The following is a 25,192-nucleotide window of genomic DNA, read 5'->3' as shown; positions in this document are numbered from 1 at the left end:
TTATGTACAGTATATAAAATATATTTGGTGAAATTTGATATTTTATGTACAGTATATAATATATATTTGGTGTACTTTCATATTTTATGTACAGTATAAAATATATACCTGATGTACTTTCAAGTTTTATGTGCATTATATAATAAGTATTTGGGGTACCTTCATAGTTTATGTACAGTATATAATATATATTTTGTGAAATTTGATATTTCATCTACTGTATATAAGATATAGTTGTTGAAATTTGATATTTTATGTACAGCATATGATATATAATTGGTGTACTTTCATATTTTACTTGCAGTATATAATACATATTTGGTGTACTTTGATATTTTATGTACAGTGCATAATATATAGGTGTAGTTTCATATTTTATGTACAGTATATGGTATATAATTCCTGAAATTTGATATTATATGTACAGTATATGATATGTATTTGGTGTAATTTGATATTATATGTACAATATATAATATGTATTTGGTGAAATTTTATATTTTATGTACAGTATATAATATATATTTGGTGTACTTTCATATTTTATGTACAGTATATTGTATATATTAGGTGAAATTTGATTTTTTATGTACATTATATAACAGATATTTGGTGAAATGTGATATTATATGTACAGTATATTATGTTTTTGGTGAAATTTGATATTTTATGTACAGTATATAAGATATATTTGGTGAAATTTTATATTTTATAAACAGTATATATTGTATATTTTGTGTACTTTCATATTTTATGTACAGTGTATAGAATATATTTGGTGACATTTGATATTTTATGTACAGTATGTAATATAAATTTGTTGAAATTTGATATTTTATGTACAGTATGTAATATATATTTGGTGTATTTTCATATTTTAAGTACAGTATAAAATATATACTTGATGTAGTTTCATATTTTATGTACAGAAAATAATATATATTTGTTGAAATTTGTTATTTTATGTACAGTATATAATATATATTTGGTGAAATTTGATATTATAGGTACAGTATATAATATATATTTGGTGAAATTTGATATTTTTTGAACTGTATATAATATATATTTGGTGAAATTTCATACTTTATGTACAGTATAAAACATATATTTGGTGAAATTTGATATTTTATGTACTGTATATAATATATATTTGGTGTACTTTCATATTTTATGTGCAGTATAAAATATATACTTGATGTACTTTCATATTTTATGTAAGAAAATAATACATATTTGTTGAAATTTGATATTTTATGTACAGTATATAATTTATATTTGGTGCAATTTTCTGTTTTATGTACTCTATATCATATATATTTGGTGTACTTACCAGTTTTATGTACAGTATATAATATATATTTGGTGAAATTTGATATTATAGGTACAGTATATAATATATATTTGGTGAAATTTGATATTTTACTTACAGTATATAATATATATTTGCTGTATTTTCATATTTTATGTACAGTATATAATATATATTTGGTGACATTTGATATTTTATGAACAATATGTAAGATATGTTTGTTGAAATTTGAAATTTTGTGTACAGTATATAATATATTTTTGGTGAAATTTGATGTTATAAGTACAGTATATAATATATATTTGGTGAAATTTGATATTTAATGTACAGTATATAATATATATTTGGTGAAATTTGATATTTTATGTACAGTATATAAGATATATTTGGTGAAATTTGATATTTTATGTACAGTATATAAGATATATTTGGTGAAATTTGATATTTTATATACTATATATATATTTGGTGTACTTTCCTATTTTATGTACATATATAGTATATATTTGGTGAAATTCGATATTTTTTGCACAGTACATAGTAGATATTTGGTGAAATTTGATATTATATGTACAGTATATAGTATACTTTGGGTTAAATTTGATATTTTGTGTACAGTATATAATATGTATTTGGTGAAATTTGATATTTTATGTACAGTATATAATATATATTTCGTGAAATTTGATATTTTATATACAGTATGTAATATATATTTGGTGTACTTTCATATTTTATGTACAGTATAAAATATGTACCTGATGTACTTTCAAGTTTTATGTGCAGTATATAATAAATATTTGGGGTGCTTACTTATTTTATGTACAGTATATAATACATATTTTGTGAAATTTGATATTTCATCTACTGTATATAAGATATAGTTGGTGAAATTTGATATTTTATCTACAGTATATGATATATAATTGGTGTACTTTCATATTTTACTTGTAGTATATAATACCTATTTGGTGTACTTTGATATTTTATGTACAGTGCATAATATATAGGTGTAGTTTCATATTTTATGTACAGTATATGGTATATAATTCCTGAAATTTGATATTATATGTACAGTATATGATATGTATTTGGTGTAATTTGATATTATATGTACAATATATAATATGTATTTGGTGAAATTTTATATTTTATGTACAGTATGTAATATATATTTGGTGTACTTTCATATTTTATGTACAGTATATAGTATATATTAGGTGAAATTTGATTTTTTATGTACATTATATAACAGATATTTGGTGAAATGTGATATTATATGTACAGTATATTATGTTTTTGGTGAAATTTGATATTTTATGTACAGTATATAAGATATATTTGGTGAAATTTTATATTTTATAAACAGTATATATTGTATATTTTGTGTACTTTCATATTTTATGTACAGTGTATAGAATATATTTGGTGACATTTGATATTTTATGTACAGTATGTAATATAAATTTGTTGAAATTTGATATTTTATGTACAGTATGTAATATATATTTGGTGTACTTTCATATTTTAAGTACAGTATAAAATATATACTTGATGTAGTTTCATATTTTATGTACAGAAAATAATATATATTTGTTGAAATTTGTTATTTTATGTACAGTATATAATATATATTTGGTGAAATTTGATATTATAGGTACAGTATATAATATATATTTGGTGAAATTTGATATTTTTTGAACTGTATATAATATATATTTGGTGAAATTTCATACTTTATGTACAGTATAAAACATATATTTGGTGAAATTTGATATTTTATGTACAGTATATAATATATATTTGGTGTACTTTCATATTTTATGTGCAGTATAAAATATATACTTGATGTACTTTCATATTTTATGTAAGAAAATAATACATATTTGTTGAAATTTGATATTTTATGTACAGTATATAATTTATATTTGGTGCAATTTTATATTTTATGTACTCTATATCATATATATTTGGTGTATTTACCAGTTTTATGTACAGTATATAATATATATTTGGTGAAATTTGATATTATAGGTACAGTATATAATATATATTTGGTGAAATTTGATATTTTACTTACAGTAAAATATATATTTGCTGTATTTTCATATTTTATGTACAGTATATAATATATATTTGGTGACATTTGATATTTTATGAACAATATGTAAGATATGTTTGTTGAAATTTGAAATTTTGTGTACAGTATATAATATATATTTGGTGAAATTTGATGTTATAAGTACAGTATATAATATATATTTGGTGAAATTTGATATTTAATGTACAGTATATAATATATATTTGGTGAAATTTGATATTTTATGTACAGTTTATAAGATATATTTGGTGAAATTTGATATTTTATATACTATATATATATTTGGTGTACTTTCCTATTTTATGTACATATATAGTATATATTTGGTGAAATTCGATATTTTTTGCACAGTACATAGTAGATATTTGGTGAAATTTGATATTATATGTACAGTATATAGTATACTTTTGGTTAAATTTGATATTTTATGTACAGTATATAATATATATTTGGTGTACTTTCATATTTTATGTGCAGTATAAAATATATACTTGATGTACTTTCATATTTTATGTAAGAAAATAATACATATTTGTTGAAATTTGATATTTTATGTACAGTATATAATTTATATTTGGTGCAATTTTATATTTTATGTACTCTATATCATATATATTTGGTGTACTTACCAGTTTTATGTACAGTATATAATATATATTTGGTGAAATTTGATATTATAGGTACAGTATATAATATATATTTGGTGAAATTTGATATTTTACTTACAGTAAAATATATATTTGCTGTATTTTCATATTTTATGTACAGTATATAATATATATTTGGTGACATTTGATATTTTATGAACAATATGTAAGATATGTTTGTTGAAATTTGAAATTTTGTGTACAGTATATAATATATATTTGGTGAAATTTGATGTTATAAGTACAGTATATAATATATATTTGGTGAAATTTGATATTTAATGTACAGTATATAATATATATTTGGTGAAATTTGATATTTTATGTACAGTTTATAAGATATATTTGGTGAAATTTGATATTTTATATACTATATATATATTTGGTGTACTTTCCTATTTTATGTACATATATAGTATATATTTGGTGAAATTCGATATTTTTTGCACAGTACATAGTAGATATTTGGTGAAATTTGATATTATATGTACAGTATATAGTATACTTTTGGTTAAATTTGATATTTTGTGTACAGTATATAATATATATTTGGTGAAATTTGATATTTTATGTACAGTATATAATATATATTTCGTGAAATTTGATATTTTATATACAGTATGTAATATATATTTGGTGTACTTTCATATTTTATGTACAGTATAAAATATATACCTGATGTACTTTCAAGTTTTATGTGCAGTATATAATAAATATTTGGGGTGCTTACTTATTTTATGTACAGTATATAATACATATTTTGTGAAATTTGATATTTCATCTACTGTATATAAGATATCGTTGGTGAAATTTGATATTTTATCTACAGTATATGATATATAATTGGTGTACTTTCATATTTTACTTGCAGTTTATAACACATATTTGGTGTACTTTCATATTTTTTGTACAGTATATAGTATATATTTGTTGACATTTGATATTTTATGTACGGTATATAATATATATTTGTTGAAATTTGATATTTTATGTAAAGTATATAATATATATTGGGTGAAATTTTATATTTTATGTACACTAGATACTATATATTTGGTGTACTTTCATATTTTATGTACAGTACATAGTATATATTTGGTGACATTTGATATTTTATGTACAATATATAAGATATGTTTGTTGAAATTTGATATTTTATGTACAGTATATAATATATATTTGGTGAAATTTGATATTTTATGTACAGTATATAATATATATTTGGTGAAATTTGATAATTTAGGTACAGTATAAAAGATATATTTGGTGAAATTTGATATTTTATGTACAGTATATAATATATATTTGGTGAAATTTGATATTTCACACACAGTATATAATATATATTTGATGAAATTGGAGATTTTATGTACGGTATATGATATATATTTGGTGTACTTTCATATTTTACTTATAGTATATAATATATATTTGGTGTACTTTGATATTTTATGCACAGTATATAATATATATTGGTGTAGTTTCATACTTTATGTAGAGTATATAGTATATAATTGCTGAAATTTGATATTTTATATACAGTATATAATATGTATTTTGTGTAATCTGATATTATATGTAAAGTATATAATATATATTTGGTGAAATTTTATATTTTATATAAAGTATATAACATATATTTGGTGTAATTTCATATTTTATGTACAGTATATAGTATATATTTGGTGACATTTGATATTTTATGTACAGTATATAATATATATTTGCTGAAATTTGATATTTTATTTACAGTAAATAATATATATTTGGTGAAATTTTATATTTTATGTACAGTGTATAATATATATTTGGTGTACTTTCATATTTTATGTACAGTATATAGTATATAGTTGGTGACATTAGATATTTTATGTACAGTAGATAATATATATTTGTTGAAATTTGACATTTTATATACAGTATATAATATATATTTGGTGAAATTTTATATTTTACTTACAGTATATAATATATATTTGATGTATTTTCATATTTTATGTGCAGTATATAATATATATATGGAGACATTTGATATTTTATCAACAATATGTAAGATATGTTTGTTGAAATTTGATATTTTATGTACAGTATATAATATATATTTGGCCAAATTTGATATTAATTGTACAGTGTATAATATATATTTGGTGAAATTTGATATTTTATGTACAGTATATAAAATATATTTGGTGAAATTTGGTATTTTATGTACAGTATATAATATATATTTGGTGTACTTTCATATTTTATGTACAGTATAAAATATATACTTGATGTACTTTCAAGTTTTATGTGCAGTATATAATAAATATTTGGGGTTCCTTCATATTTTATGTACAGTATATAATATATATTTTGTGAAATTTGATATTTCATCTTCTGTATATAAGATATCGTTGGTGAAATTTGATATTTTATGTACAGTATATGATATATAATTGGTGTACTTTCATATTTTACTTGCAGTATATAATACCTATTTGGTGTACTTTGATATTTTATGTACAGTGCATAATATATAGGTGTAGTTTCATATTTTATGTACAGTATATGGTATATAATTCCTGAAATTTGATATTATATGTACAGTATATGATATGTATTTGGTGTAATTTGATATTATATGTACAATATATAATATGTATTTGGTGAAATTTTATATTTTATGTACAGTATATAATATATATTTGGTGTACTTTCATATTTTATGTACAGTATATAGTATATATTAGGTGAAATTTGATTTTTTATGTACATTATATAACAGATATTTGGTGAAATGTGATATTATATGTACAGTATATTATGTTTTTGGTGAAATTTGATATTTTATGTACAGTATATAAGATATATTTGGTGAAATTTTATATTTTATAAACAGTATATATTGTATATTTTGTGTACTTTCATATTTTATGTACAGTGTATAGAATATATTTGGTGACATTTGATATTTTATGTACAGTATGTAATATAAATTTGTTGAAATTTGATATTTTATCTACAGTATGTAATATATATTTGGTGTACTTTCATATTTTAAGTACAGTATAAAATATATACTTGATGTAGTTTCATATTTTATGTACAGAAAATAATATATATTTGTTGAAATTTCTTATTTTATGTACAGTATATAATATATATTTGGTGAAATTTGATATTATAGGTACAGTATATAATATATATTTGGTGAAATTTGATATTTTTTGAACTGTATATAATATATATTTGGTGAAATTTCATACTTTATGTACAGTATAAAACATATATTTGGTGAAATTTGATATTTTATGTACAGTATATAATATATATTTGGTGTACTTTCATATTTTATGTGCAGTATAAAATATATACTTCATGTACTTTCATATTTTATGTAAGAAAATAATACATATTTGTTGAAATTTGATATTTTATGTACAGTATATAATTGATATTTGGTGCAATTTTATGTTTTATGTACTCTATATCATATATATTTGGTGTACTTACCAGTTTTATGTACAGTATATAATATATATTTGGTGAAATTTGATATTTTATGTACAGTATATTATATATATTTGTTGAAATTTGATATTTTATATACAGTAAGTAATATATATTTGGTGTACTTTCATATTTTATGTACAGTATAAAATACATACTTGATGTAGTTTCATATTTTATGTACAGTAAATAATACATATTTTTTGAAATTTAATATTTTATGTACAGTATATAGTATATATTTGGTGACATTTGATATTTTATGTACAGTATGTAATATAAATTTGTTGAAATTTGATATTTTATGTACAGTATGTAATATATCTTTGGTGTACTTTCATATTTTATGTAGAGTATAAAATATATACTTGATGTACTTTCAAGTTTTATGGACAGAATACAATATATATTTGGTGTACTTTCATATTATATATACAGTATATAATATATATTTTGTGAATTTGGATATTTCATGTACGGTATGTTAGACATAATTGGTGAAATTTGATATTTTCTGTACAGTAGATGATATATTACTTGTGTACTTTCATCTTTTACTTGCAGTATATAATACATATTTGGTGTACTTTGATGTTTTATGTACAGTATATAATATATATTTGGTGAAATTTGATATTTTACATACGGTATATAATATATATTTGGTGAAATTTGAGATTTTATGTACAGTATATGATATATATTTGGTGTACTTTCATATTTCACTTACAGTATATAATATATCTTTGGTGTACTTTGATATTTTATGTACAGCATATAATATATATTGGTGTATTTTCATATTTTATGTAGAGTATATAGTATATAATTGCTGAAATTTGATATTTTATGTACAGTATATAATATGTATTTTGTGTAATTTGATATTATATGTACAGTATATAATATATATTTGGTGAAATTTGATATTTTACACACAGTATATAATATATATTTGGTGAAATTTGAGATTTTATGTACGGTATATGATATATATTTGGTGTAATTTCATATTTTACTTACAGTATATAATATATATTTGGTGTACTTTGCTATTTTATGTACAGTATATAATATATATTGGTGTAGTTTCATATTTTATGTAGAGTATATAATACATATTTGGTGAAATTTGGTATTTTATATACAGTATGTAATATATATTTGGTGTACTTTCATATTATATGTACAGTATAAAATATATAATTCTACTTTCATATTTTATGTACAGTAATTAATACATATTTGTTGAAATTTGATATTTTATATACAGTATATAATATATATTTGGTGAAATTTCATATTATATTTACAGTATATAATATATATTTGGTGAAATTTCTTATTTTATGTACAGTATATAATATATATTTGGTGAAATTTGAGATTTTATGTACAGTATGTGATATATATTTGGTGTACTTTCATATTTTACTTACAGTATATAATATATACTTGGTGTACTTTGATATTTTATGTACAGTATATAATATATATTGGTGTAGTTTCATATTTTATGTAGAGTATATAGTATATAATTGCTGAAATTTGATATTTTATATACAGTATATAATATGTATTTTGTGTAATCTGATATTATATGTAAAGTATATAATATATATTTGGTGAAATTTTATATTTTATATACAGTATATAACATATATTTGGTGTAATTTCATATTTTATATATGGTTTATAGTATATATTTCGTGACATTTGATATTTTATGTACAGTATATAATATATATTTGTTGAAATTTGATATTTTATGTACAGTATATAATATATATTTGCTGAAATTTTATATTTTATGTACAGTGTATAATATATATTTGGTGTACTTTCATATTTTATGTACAGTATATAGTATATATTTGGTGACATTTCATATTTTATGAACAATAGGTAAGATATGTTTGTTGAAATTTGATATTTTATGTACAGTATATAATATATATTGGGTGAAGTTTGATATTATAGGTACAGTATATAATATATATTTGGTGAAATTTGATATTTTATGTACAGTATATAATATATATTTGGTGAAATTTGATATTTTATGTACGGTACATAATATATATTTGGTGTACTTTCATATTTTATGTACAGTATATAGTATATATCTGGTGAAATTTGATATTTTTTGCACAGTATATAGCAGACATTTGGTGAAATTTGATATTATATGTACAGTATATAATATACTTTGGGTTAAATTTGATATTTTGTGTACAGTATATAATATATATTTGGTGAAATTTGATATTTTATGTACAGTATATAATATATATTTGGTGAAATTTGATATTTTATATACAGTATCTAATATATATTTGGTGTACTTTCATATTTTATGTACAGTATAAAATATATACTTGATGTACTTTCATATTTTATGCACAGCAAATAATACATATTTGTTGAAATTTGATATTTTATATACAGTATATAATATATATTTGGCGAAATTTGATATTAATTGTACAGTATATAATATATATTTGGTGAAATTTGATATTTTATGTACAGTATATAAAATATATTTGGTGAAATTTGATATTTTATGTACAGTATATAGTATATATTTGTTGACATTTGATATTTTATGTACGGTATATAATATATATTTGTTGAAATTTGATATTTTATGTAAAGTATATAATATATATTTGGTGAAATTTTATATTTTATGTACACTAGATACTATATATGTGGTGTACTTTCATATTTTATGTAGAGTATATAGTATATATTTGGTGACATTTGATATTTTATGTACAATATATAAGATATGTTTGTTGAAATTTGATATTTTATGTACAGTATATAATGTATATTTGGTGAAATTTGATATTTTATGTACAGTATATAATATATATTTGGTGAAATTTGATAATTTAGGTACAGTATAAAAGATATATTTGGTGAAATTTGATATTTTATGTACAGTATATAATATATATTTGGTGAAATTTGATATTTCACCCACAGTATATAATATATATTTGATGAAATTTGAGATTTTATGTACGGTATATGATATATATTTGGTGTACTTTCATATTTTACTTATAGTATATAATATATGTTTGGTGTACTTTGATATTTTATGCACAGTATATAATATATATTGGTGTAGTTTCATACTTTATGTAGAGTATATAGTATATAATTGCTGAAATTTGATATTTTATATACAGTATATAATATGTATTTTGTGTAATCTGATATTATATGTAAAGTATATAATATATATTTGGTGAAATTTTATATTTTATATAAAGTATATAACATATATTTGGTGTAATTTCATATTTTATGTACAGTACATAGTATATATTTGGTGACATTTGATTTTTTATGTACAGTATATAATATATATTTGCTGAAATTTGATATTTTATTTACAGTAAATAATATATATTTGGTGAAATTTTATATTTTATGTACAGTGTATAATATATATTTGGTGTACTTTCATATTTTATGTACAGTATATAGTCTATAGTTGGTGACATTAGATATTTTATGTACAGTAGGTAATATATATTTGTTGAAATTTGACATTTTATATACAGTATATAATATATATTTGGTGAAATTTTATATTTTACTTACAGTATATAATATATATTTGGTGTATTTTCATATTTTATGTACAGTCTATAATATATATATGGTGACATTTGATATTTTATCAACAATATGTAAGGTATGTTTGTTGAAATTTGATATTTTATGTACAGTATATAATATATATTTGGTGAAATTTGATATTATAGGTACAGTATATAATATATATTTGGTGAAATTTGATATTTTATGTACGGTATATAATATATATTTGGTGAAATTTGATATTTTATGTACAGTATATAATATATATTTGGTGAAATTTGACATTTTATGTACAGTATATATATATTTGGTGTACTTTCATATTTTATGTACAGTATATAGTATATATTTGGTGAAATTTGATATTTTTTGCACAGTATATAGCAGATATTTGGTGAAATTTGATATTATATGTACAGTATATAATATACTTTGGGTTAAATTTGATATTTTGTCTACATTATATAATATATATTTGGTGAAATTTGATATTTTATGTACAGTATATAATATATACTTGGTGAAATTTGATATTTTATATACAGTATTTAATATATATTTGGTGTACTTTCATATTTTATGTACAGTATAAAATATATTCTTGATGTACTTTCATATTTTATGTACAGCAAATAATACATATTTGTTGTATTTTGATATTTTATATACAGTATATAATATATATTTGGCGAAATTTGATATTAATTGTACAGTATATAATGTATATTTGGTGAAATTTGATATTTTATGTGCAGTATATAAAATATATTTGGTGAAATTTGATATTTTATGTACAGTATATAATATATATTTGGTGTACTTTCATATTTTATGTACAGTATAAAATATATACTTGATGTACTTTCAAGTTTTATGTGCAGTATATAATAAATATTTGGGGTTCCTTCATATTTTATGTACAGTATATAATATATATTTTGTGAAATTTGATATTTCATCTACTGTATATAAGATATCGTTGGTGAAATTTGATATTTTATGTACAGTATATGATATATAATTGGTGTACTTTCATATTTTACTTGCAGTATATAATACCTATTTGGTGTACTTTGATATTTTATGTACAGTGCATAATATATAGGTGTAGTTTCATATTTTATGTACAGTATATGGTATATAATTCCTGAAATTTGATATTATATGTACAGTATATGATATGTATTTGGTGTAATTTGATATTATATGTACAATATATAATATGTATTTGGTGAAATTTTATATTTTATGTACAGTATATAATATATATTTGGTGTACTTTCATATTTTATGTACAGTATATAGTATATATTAGGTGAAATTTGATTTTTTATGTACATTATATAACAGATATTTGGTGAAATGTGATATTATATGTACAGTATATTATGTTTTTGGTGAAATTTGATATTTTATGTACAGTATATAAGATATATTTGGTGAAATTTTATATTTTATAAACAGTATATATTGTATATTTTGTGTACTTTCATATTTTATGTACAGTGTAGAGAATATATTTGGTGACATTTGATATTTTATGTACAGTATGTAATATAAATTTGTTGAAATTTGATATTTTATGTACAGTATGTAATATATATTTGGTGTACTTTCATATTTTAAGTATAGTATAAAATATATACTTGATGTAGTTTCATATTTTATGTACAGAAAATAATATATATTTGTTGAAATTTCTTATTTTATGTACAGTATATAATATATATTTGGTGAAATTTGATATTATAGGTACAGTATATAATATATATTTGGTGAAATTTGATATTTTTTGAACTGTATATAATATATATTTGGTGAAATTTCATACTTTATGTACAGTATAAAACATATATTTGGTGAAATTTGATATTTTATGTACAGTATATAATATATATTTGGTGTACTTTCATATTTTATGTGCAGTATAAAATATATACTTGATGTACTTTCATATTTTATGTAAGAAAATAATATATATTTGTTGAAATTTAATATTTTATGTACAGTATATAATTTATATTTGGTGCAATTTTATGTTTTATGTACTCTATATCATATATATTTGGTGTACTTACCAGTTTTATGTACAGTATATAATATATATTTGGTGAAATTTGATATTTTATGTACAGTATATTATATATATTTGGTGAAATTTGATATTTTATATACAGTAAGTAATATATACTTGGTGTACTTTCATATTTTATGTACAGTATAAAATACATACTTGATGTAGTTTCATATTTTATGTACAGTAAATAATACATATTTTTTGAAATTTAATATTTTATGTACAGTATATAGTATATATTTGGTGACATTTGATATTTTATGTACAGTATGTAATATAAATTTGTTGAAATTTGATATTTTATGTACAGTATATAATATATCTTTGGTGTACTTTCATATTTTATGCAGAGTATAAAATATATACTTGATGTACTTTCAAGTTTTATGGACAGAATACAATATATATTTGGTGTACTTTCATATTTTATATACAGTATATAATATATATTTTGTGAATTTGGATATTTCATGTACTGTATGTTAGACATAATTGGTGAAATTTGATATTTTCTGTACGGTTGATGATATATAACTTGTGTACTTTCATCTTTTACTTGCAGTATATAATACATATTTGGTGTACTTTGATATTTTATGTACAGTATATAATATATATTTGGTGAAATTTGATATTTTACATACGGTATATAATATATATTTGGTGAAATTTGAGATTTTATGTACAGTATATGATATATATTTGGTGTACTTTCATATTTTACTTACAGTATATAATATATCTTTGGTGTACTTTGATATTTTATGTACAGCATATAATATATATTGGTGTATTTTCATATTTTATGTAGAGTATATAGTATATAATTGCTGAAATTTGATATTTTATGTACAGTATATAATATGTATTTTGTGTAATTTGATATTATATGTACAGTATATAATATATATTTGGTGAAATTTGATATTTTACACACAGTATATAATATATATTTGGTGAAATTTGAGATTTTATTTACGGTATATGATATATATTTGGTGTAATTTCATATTTTACTTACAGTATATAATATATATTTGGTGTACTTTGCTATTTTATGTACAGTATATAATATATATTGGTGTAGTTTCATATTTTATGTAGAGTATATAATACATATTTGGTGAAATTTGGTATTTTATATACAGTATGTAATATATATTTGGTGTACTTTCATATTATATGTACAGTATAAAATATATAATTCTACTTTCATATTTGATGTACAGTAATTAATACATATTTGTTGAAATTTGATATTTTATATACAGTATATAATATATATTTGGTGAAATTTCATATTATATTTACAGTATATAATATATATTTGGTGAAATTTCTTATTTTATGTACAGTATATAATATATATTTGGTGAAATTTGAGATTTTATGTACAGTATGTGATATATATTTGGTGTACTTTCATATTTTACTTACAGTATATAATATATACTTGGTGTACTTTGATATTTTATGTACAGTATATAATATATATTGGTGTAGTTTCATATTTTATGTAGAGTATATAGTATATAATTGCTGAAATTTGATATTTTATATACAGTATATAATATGTATTTTGTGTAATCTGATATTATATGTAAAGTATATAATATATATTTGGTGAAATTTTATATTTTATATACAGTATATAACATATATTTGGTGTAATTTCATATTTTATGTACGGTTTATAGTATATATTTCGTGACATTTGATATTTTATGTACAGTATATAATATATATTTGTTGAAATTTGATATTTTATGTACAGTATATAATATATATTTGCTGAAATTTTATATTTTATGTACAGTGTATAATATATATTTGGTGTACTTTCATATTTTATGTACAGTATATAGTATATATTTGGTGACATTTCATATTTTATGAACAATAGGTAAGATATGTTTGTTGAAATTTGATATTTTATGGACAGTATATAATATATATTGGGTGAAGTTTGATATTATAGGTACAGTATATAATATATATTTGGTGAAATTTGATATTTTATGTACAGTATATAATATATATTTGGTGAAATTTGACATTTTATGTACGGTACATAATATATATTTGCTGTACTTTCATATTTTATGTACAGTATATAGTATATATCTGGTGAAATTTGATATTTTTTGCACAGTATATAGCAGATATTTGGTGAAATTTGATATTATATGTACAGTATATAATATACTTTGGGTTAAATTTGATATTTTATGTACAGTATATAATATATATTTGGTGAAATTTGAGATTTTATGTACAGTATGTGATATATATTTGGTGTACTTTCATATTTTACTTACAGTATATAATATATACTTGGTGTACTTTGATATTTTATGTACAGTATATAATATATATTGGTGTAGTTTCATATTTTATGTAGAGTATATAGTATATAATTGCTGAAATTTGATATTTTATATACAGTATGTAATATGTATTTTGTGTAATCTGATATTATGTGTAAAGTATATAATATATATTTGGTGAAATTTTATATTTTATATACAGTATATAACATATATTTGGTGTAATTTCATATTTTATGTACGGTTTATAGTATATATTTCGTGACATTTGATATTTTATGTACAGTATATAATATATATTTGTTGAAATTTGATATTTTATGTACAGTATATAATATATATTTGCTGAAATTTTATATTTTATGTACAGTGTATAATATATATTTGGTGTACTTTCATATTTTATGTACAGTATATAGTATATATTTGGTGACATTTCATATTTTATGAACAATAGGTAAGATATGTTTGTTGAAATTTGATATTTTATGGACAGTATATAATATATATTGGGTGAAGTTTGATATTATAGGTACAGTATATAATATATATTTGGTGAAATTTGATATTTTATGTACAGTATATAATATATATTTGGTGAAATTTGACATTTTATGTACGGTACATAATATATATTTGGTGTACTTTCATATTTTATGTACAGTATATAGTATATATCTGGTGAAATTTGATATTTTTTGCACAGTATATAGCAGATATTTGGTGAAATTTGATATTATATGTACAGTATATAATATACTTTGGGTTAAATTTGATATTTTGTGTACAGTATATAATATATATTTGGTGAAATTTGATATTTTATGTACCGTATATAATATATACTTGGTGAAATTTGATATTTTATATACAGTATTTAATATATATTTGGTGTACTTTCATATTTTATGTACAGTATAAAATACATACTTGATGTACTTTCATATTTTATGTACAGCAAATAATACATATTTGTTGAAATTTGATATTTTATATACAGTATATAATATATATTTGGCGAAATTTGATATTAATTGTACAGTATATAATATATATTTGGTGAAATTTGATATTTTATGTACAGTATATAAAATATATTTGGTGAAATTTGATATTTTATGTACAGTATATAATATATATTTGGTGTACTTTCATATTTTATGTACAGTATAAAATATATACCTGATGTACTTTCAAGTTTTATGTGCAGTATATAATAAATATTTGGGGTGCTTACTTATTTTATGTACAGTATATAATACATATTTTGTGAAATTTGATATTTCATCTACTGTATATAAGATATAGTTGGTGAAATTTGATATTTTATCTACAGTATATGATATATAATTGGTGTACTTTCATATTTTACTTGCAGTTTATAACACATATTTGGTGTACTTTCATATTTTATGTACAGTATATAGTATATATTTGTTGACATTTGATATTTAATGTACGGTATATAATATATATTTGTTGAAATTTGATATTTTATGGAAAGTATATAATATATATTTGGTGAAATTTTATATTTTATGTACACTAGATACTATATATTTGGTGTACTTTCATATTTTATGTACAGTATAAAGTATATATTTGGTGACATTTCATATTTTATGTACAATATATAAGATATGTTTGTTGAAATTTGATATTTTATGTACAGTATATAATATATATTTGGTGAAATTTCATATTTTATGTACAGTATATAATATATATTTGGTGAAATTTGATAATTTAAGTACAGTATAAAAGATATATTTGGTGAAATTTGATATTTTATGTACAGTATATAATATATATTTGGTGAAATTTGATATTTCACCCACAGTATATAATATATATTTGATGAAATTTGAGATTTTATGTACGGTATATGATATATATTTGGTGTACTTTCATATTTTACTTATAGTATATAATATATATTTGGTGTACTTTGATATTTTATGCACAGTATATAATATATATTGGTGTAGTTTCATACTTTATGTAGAGTATATAGTATATAATTGCTGAAATTTGATATTTTATATACAGTATATAATATGTATTTTGTGTAATCTGATATTATATGTAAAGTATATAATATATATTTGGTGAAATTTTATATTTTATATAAAGTATATAACATATATTTGGTGTAATTTCATATTTTATGTACAGTATATAGTATATATTTGGTGACATTTGATATTTTATGTACAGTATATAATATATATTTGCTGAAATTTGATATTTTATTTACAGTAAATAATATATATTTGGTGAAATTTTATATTTTATGAACAGTGTATAATATATATTTGGTGTACTTTCATATTTTATGTACAGTGTATAGTATATAGTTGGTGACATTAAATATTTTATGTACAGTAGAAAATATATATTTGTTGAAATTTGACATTTTATATACAGTATATAATATATATTTGGTGAAATTTTATATTTTACTTACAGTATATAATATATATTTGGTGTATTTTCATATTTTATGTACAGTATATAATATATATATGGTGACATTTGATATTTTATCAACAATATGTAAGATATGTTTGTTGAAATTTGATATTTTATGTACAGTATATAATATATATTTGCTGAAATTTATTATAGGTACAGTATATAATATATATTTGGTGAAATTTGATATTTTATGTACGGTATATAATATATATTTGGTGAAATTTGATATTTTATGTACAGTATATAATATATATTTGGTGAAATTTGACATTTTATGTACAGTATATATATATTTGGTGTACTTTCATATTTTATGTACAGTATATAGTATATATTTGGTGAAATTTGATATTTTTTGCACAGTATATAGCAGATATTTGGTGAAATTTGATATTATATGTACAGTATATAATATACTTTGGGTTAAATTTGATATTTTGTCTACATTATATAATATATATTTGGTGAAATTTGATATTTTATGTACAGTATATAATATATACTTGGTGAAATTTGATATTTTATATACAGTATTTAATATATATTTGGTGTACTTTCATATTTTATGTACAGTATAAAATATATTCTTGATGTACTTTCATATTTTATGTACAGCAAATAATACATATTTGTTGTATTTTGATATTTTATATACAGTATATAATATATATTTGGCGAAATTTGATATTAATTGTACAGTATATAATATATATTTGGTGAAATTTGATATTTTATGTGCAGTATATAAAATATATTTGGTGGAATTTGATATTTTATGTACAGTATATAATATATATTTGGTGTACTTTCATATTTTATGTACAGTATAAAATATATACTTGATGTACTTTCAAGTTTTATGTGCAGTATATAATAAATATTTGGGGTTCCTTCATATTTTATGTACAGTATATAATATATATTTTGTGAAATTTAATATTTCATCTACTGTATACAAGATATCGTTGGTGAAATTTGATATTTTATGTACAGTATATGATATATAATTGGTGTACTCTCATATTTTCCTTGCAGTATATAATACCTATTTGGTGTACTTTGATATTTTATGTACAGTGCATAATATATAGGTGTAGTTTCATATTTTATGTACAGTATATGGTATATAATTCCTGAAATTTGATATTATATGTACAGTATATGATATGTATTTGGTGTAATTTGATATTATATGTACAATATATAATATGTATTTGGTGAAATTTTATATTTTATGTACAGTATATAATATATATTTGGTGTACTTTCATATTTTATGTACAGTATATAGTATATATTAGGTGAAATTTGATTTTTTATGTACATTATATAACAGATATTTGGTGAAATGTGATATTATATGTACAGTATATTATGTTTTTGGTGAAATTTGATATTTTATGTACAGTATATAAGATATATTTGGTGAAATTTTATATTTTATAAACAGTATATATTGTATATTTTGTGTACTTTCATATTTTATGTACAGTGTATAGAATATATTTGGTGACATTTGATATTTTATGTACAGTATGTAATATAAATTTGTTGAAATTTGATATTTTATGTACAGTATGTAATATATATTTGGAGTACTTTCATATTTTACTTACAGTATATAATATATATTTGGTGTACTTTGCTATTTTATGTACAGTATATAATATATATTGGTGTAGTTTCATATTTTATGTAGAGTATATAATACATATTTGGTGAAATTTGGTATTTTATATACAGTATGTAATATATATTTGGTGTACTTTCATATTATATGTACAGTATAAAATATATAATTCTTCTTTCATATTTTATGTACAGTAATTAATACATATTTGTTGAAATTTGATATTTTATATACAGTATATAATATATATTTGGTGAAATTTCATATTATATTTACAGTATATAATATATATTTGGTGAAATTTCTTATTTTATGTACAGTATATAATATATATTTGGTGAAATTTGAGATTTTATGTACAGTATGTGATATATATTTGGTGTACTTTCATATTTTACTTACAGTATATAATATATACTTGGTGTACTTTGATATTTTATGTACAGTATATAATATATATTGGTGTAGTTTCATATTTTATGTAGAGTATATAGTATATAATTGCTCAAATTTGATATTTTATATACAGTATATAATATGTATTTTGTGTAATCTGATATTATATGTAAAGTATATAATATATATTTGGTGAAATTTTATATTTTATATACAGTATATAACATATATTTGGTGTAATTTCATATTTTATGTACGGTTTATAGTATATATTTCGTGACATTTGATATTTTATGTACAGTATATAATATATATTTGTTGAAATTTGATATTTTATGTACAGTATATAATATATATTTGCTGAAATTTTATATTTTATGTACAGTGTATAATATATATTTGGTGTACTTTCATATTTTATGTACTGTATATAGTATATATTTGGTGACATTTCATATTTTATGAACAATAGGTAAGATATGTTTGTTGAAATTTGATATTTTATGGACAGTATATAATATATATTTGGTGAAGTTTGATATTATAGGTACTGTATATAATATATATTTGGTGAAATTTGATATTTTATGTACAGTATATAATATATATTTGGTGAAATTTGATATTTTATGTACGGTACATAATATATATTTGGTGTACTTTCATATTTTATGTACAGTATATAGTATATATCTGGTGAAATTTGATATTTTTTGCACAGTATATAGCAGATATTTGGTGAAATTTGATATTATATGTACAGTATATAATATGCTTTGGGTTAAATTTGATATTTTGTGTACAGTATATAATATATATTTGGTGAAATTTGATATTTTATGTACAGTATATAATATATATTTGGTGAAATTTGATATTTTATATACAGTATCTAATATATATTTGGTGTACTTTCATATTTTATGTACAGTATAAAATATATACTTGATGTACTTTCATATTTTATGTACAGCAAATAATACATATTTGTTGAAATTTGATATTTTATATACAGTATATAATATATATTTGGCGAAATTTGATATTAATTGTACAGTATATAATATATATTTGGTGAAATTTGATATTTTATGTACAGTATATAAAATATATTTGGTGAAATTTGATATTTTATGTACAGTATATAATATATATTTGGTGTACTTTCATATTTTATGTACAGTATAAAATATATACCTGATGTACTTTCAAGTTTTATGTGCAGTATATAATAAATATTTGGGGTGCTTACTTATTTTATGTACAGTATATAATACATATTTTGTGAAATTTGATATTTCATCTACTGTATATAAGATATAGTTGGTGAAATTTGATATTTTATCTACAGTATATGATATATAATTGGTGTACTTTCATATTTTACTTGCAGTTTATAACACATATTTGGTGTACTTTCATATTTTATGTACAGTATATAGTATATATTTGTTGACATTTGATATTTTATGTACGGTATATAATATATATTTGTTGAAATTTGATATTTTATGTAAAGTATATAATATATATTTGGTGAAATTTTATATTTTATGTACACTAGATACTATATATTTGGTGTACTTTCATATTTTATGTACAGTATATAGTATATATTTGGTGACATTTGATATTTTATGTACAATATATAAGATATGTTTGTTGAAATTTGATATTTTATGTACAGTATATAATATATATTTGGTGAAATTTCATATTTTATGTACAGTATATAATATATATTTGGTGAAATTTGATAATTTAAGTACAGTATAAAAGATATATTTGGTGAAATTTGATATTTTATGTACAGTATATAATATATATTTGGTGAAATTTGATATTTCACCCACAGTATATAATATATATTTGATGAAATTTGAGATTTTATGTACGGTATATGATATATATTTGGTGTACTTTCATATTTTACTTATAGTATATAATATATATTTGGTGTACTTTGATATTTTATGCACAGTATATAATATATATTGGTGTAGTTTCATACTTTATGTAGAGTATATAGTATATAATTGCTGAAATTTGATATTTTATATACAGTATATAATATGTGTTTTGTGTAATCTGATATTATATGTAAAGTATATAATATATATTTGGTGAAATTTTATATTTTATATAAAGTATATAACATATATTTGGTGTAATTTCATATTTTATGTACAGTATATAGTATATATTTGGTGACATTTGATATTTTATGTAAAGTATATAATATATATTTGCTGAAATTTGATATTTTATTTACAGTAAATAATATATATTTGGTGAAATTTTATATTTTATGAACAGTGTATAATATATATTTGGTGTACTTTCATATTTTATGTGCAGTATATAGTATATAGTTGGTGACATTAAATATTTTATGTACAGTAGAAAATATATATTTGTTGAAATTTGACATTTTATATACAGTATATAATATATATTTGGTGAAATTTTATATTTTACTTACAGTATATAATATATATTTGGTGTATTTTCATATTTTATGTACAGTATATAATATATATATGGTGACATTTGATATTTTATCAACAATATGTAAGATATGTTTGTTGAAATTTGATATTTTATGTACAGTATATAATATATATTTGGTGAAATTTATTATAGGTACAGTATATAATATATATTTGGTGAAATTTGATATTTTATGTACGGTATATAATATATATTTGGTGAAATTTGATATTTTATGTACAGTATATAATATATATTTGGTGAAATTTGACATTTTATGTACAGTATATATATATTTGGTGTACTTTCATATTTTATGTACAGTATATAGTATATATTTGGTGAAATTTGATATTTTTTGCACAGTATATAGCAGATATTTGGTGAAATTTGATATTATATGTACAGTATATAATATACTTTGGGTTAAATTTGATATTTTGTCTACATTATATAATATATATTAGGTGAAATTTGATATTTTATGTACAGTATATAATATATACTTGGTGAAATTTGATATTTTATATACAGTATTTAATATATATTTGGTGTACTTTCATATTTTATGTACAGTATAAAATATATTCTTGATGTACTTTCATATTTTATGTACAGCAAATAATACATATTTGTTGTATTTTGATATTTTATATACAGTATATAATATATATTTGGCGAAATTTGATATTAATTGTACAGTATATAATATATATTTGGTGAAATTTGATATTTTATGTGCAGTATATAAAATATATTTGGTGAAATTTGATATTTTATGTACAGTATATAATATATATTTGGTGTACTTTCTTATTTTATGTACAGTATATAGTATATATTAGGTGAAATTTGATTTTTTATGTACATTATATAACAGATATTTGGTGAAATGTGATATTATATGTACAGTATATTATGTTTTTGGTGAAATTTGATATTTTATGTACAGTATATAAGATATATTTGGTGAAATTTTATATTTTATAAACAGTATATATTGTATATTTTGTGTACTTTCATATTTTATGTACAGTGTATAGAATATATTTGGTGACATTTGATATTTTATGTACAGTATGTAATATAAATTTGTTGAAATTTGATATTTTATGTACAGTATGTAATATATATTTGGTGTACTTTCATATTTTAAGTACAGTATAAAATATATACTTGATGTAGTTTCATATTTTATGTACAGAAAATAATATATATTTGTTGAAATTTCTTATTTTATGTACAGTATATAATATATATTTGGTGAAATTTGATATTATAGGTACAGTATATAATATATATTTGGTGAAATTTGATATTTTTTGAACTGTATATAATATATATTTGGTGAAATTTCATACTTTATGTACAGTATAAAACATATATTTGGTGAAATTTGATATTTTATTTACAGTATATAATATATATTTGGTGTACTTTCATATTTTATGTGCAGTATAAAATATATACTTGATGTACTTTCATATTTTATGTAAGAAAATAATATATATTTGTTGAAATTTGATATTTTATGTACAGTATATAATTTATATTTGGTGCAATTTTATGTTTTATGTACTCTATATCATATATATTTGGTGTACTTACCAGTTTTATGTACAGTATATAATATATATTTGGTGAAATTTGATATTTTATGTACAGTATATTATATATATTTGGTGAAATTTGATATTTTATATACAGTAAGTAATATATATTTGGTGTACTTTCATATTTTATGTACAGTATAAAATACATACTTGATGTAGTTTCATATTTTATGTACAGTAAATAATACATATTTTTTGAAATTTAATATTTTATGTACAGTATATAGTATATATTTTGTGACATTTGATATTTTATGTACAGTATGTAATATAAATTTGTTGAAATTTGATATTTTATGTACAGTATATAATATATCTTTGGTGTACTTTCATATTTTATGCAGAGTATAAAATATATACTTGATGTACTTTCAAGTTTTATGGACAGAATACAATATATATTTGGTGTACTTTCATATTTTATATACAGTATATAATATATATTTTGTGAATTTGGATATTTCATGTACTGTATGTTAGACATAATTGGTGAAATTTGATATTTTCTGTACGGTTGATGATATATAACTTCTGTACTTTCATCTTTTACTTGCAGTATATAATACATATTTGGTGTACTTTGATATTTTATGTACAGTATATAATATATATTTGGTGAAATTTGATATTTTACATACGGTATATAATATATATTTGGTGAAATTTGAGATTTTATGTACAGTATATGATATATATTTGGTGTACTTTCATATTTCACTTACAGTATATAATATATCTTTGGTGTACTTTGATAGTTTATGTACAGCATATAATATATATTGGTGTATTTTCATATTTTATGTAGAGTATATAGTATATAATTACTGAAATTTGATATTTTATGTACAGTATATAATATGTATTTTGTGTAATTTGATATTATATGTACAGTATATAATATATATTTGGTGAAATTTGATATTTTACACACAGTATATAATATATATTTGGTGAAATTTGAGATTTTATGTACGGTATATGATATATATTTGGTGTAATTTCATATTT

Source organism: Gorilla gorilla, chromosome 3 (genome assembly GCF_029281585.2).
Source record: "Gorilla gorilla gorilla isolate KB3781 chromosome 3, NHGRI_mGorGor1-v2.1_pri, whole genome shotgun sequence".
NCBI classification, from domain to species: domain Eukaryota; kingdom Metazoa; phylum Chordata; class Mammalia; order Primates; family Hominidae; genus Gorilla; species Gorilla gorilla.
The sequence above is the reverse complement of the archived record's forward strand: the minus strand, read 5'-3'. Positions refer to the sequence as shown.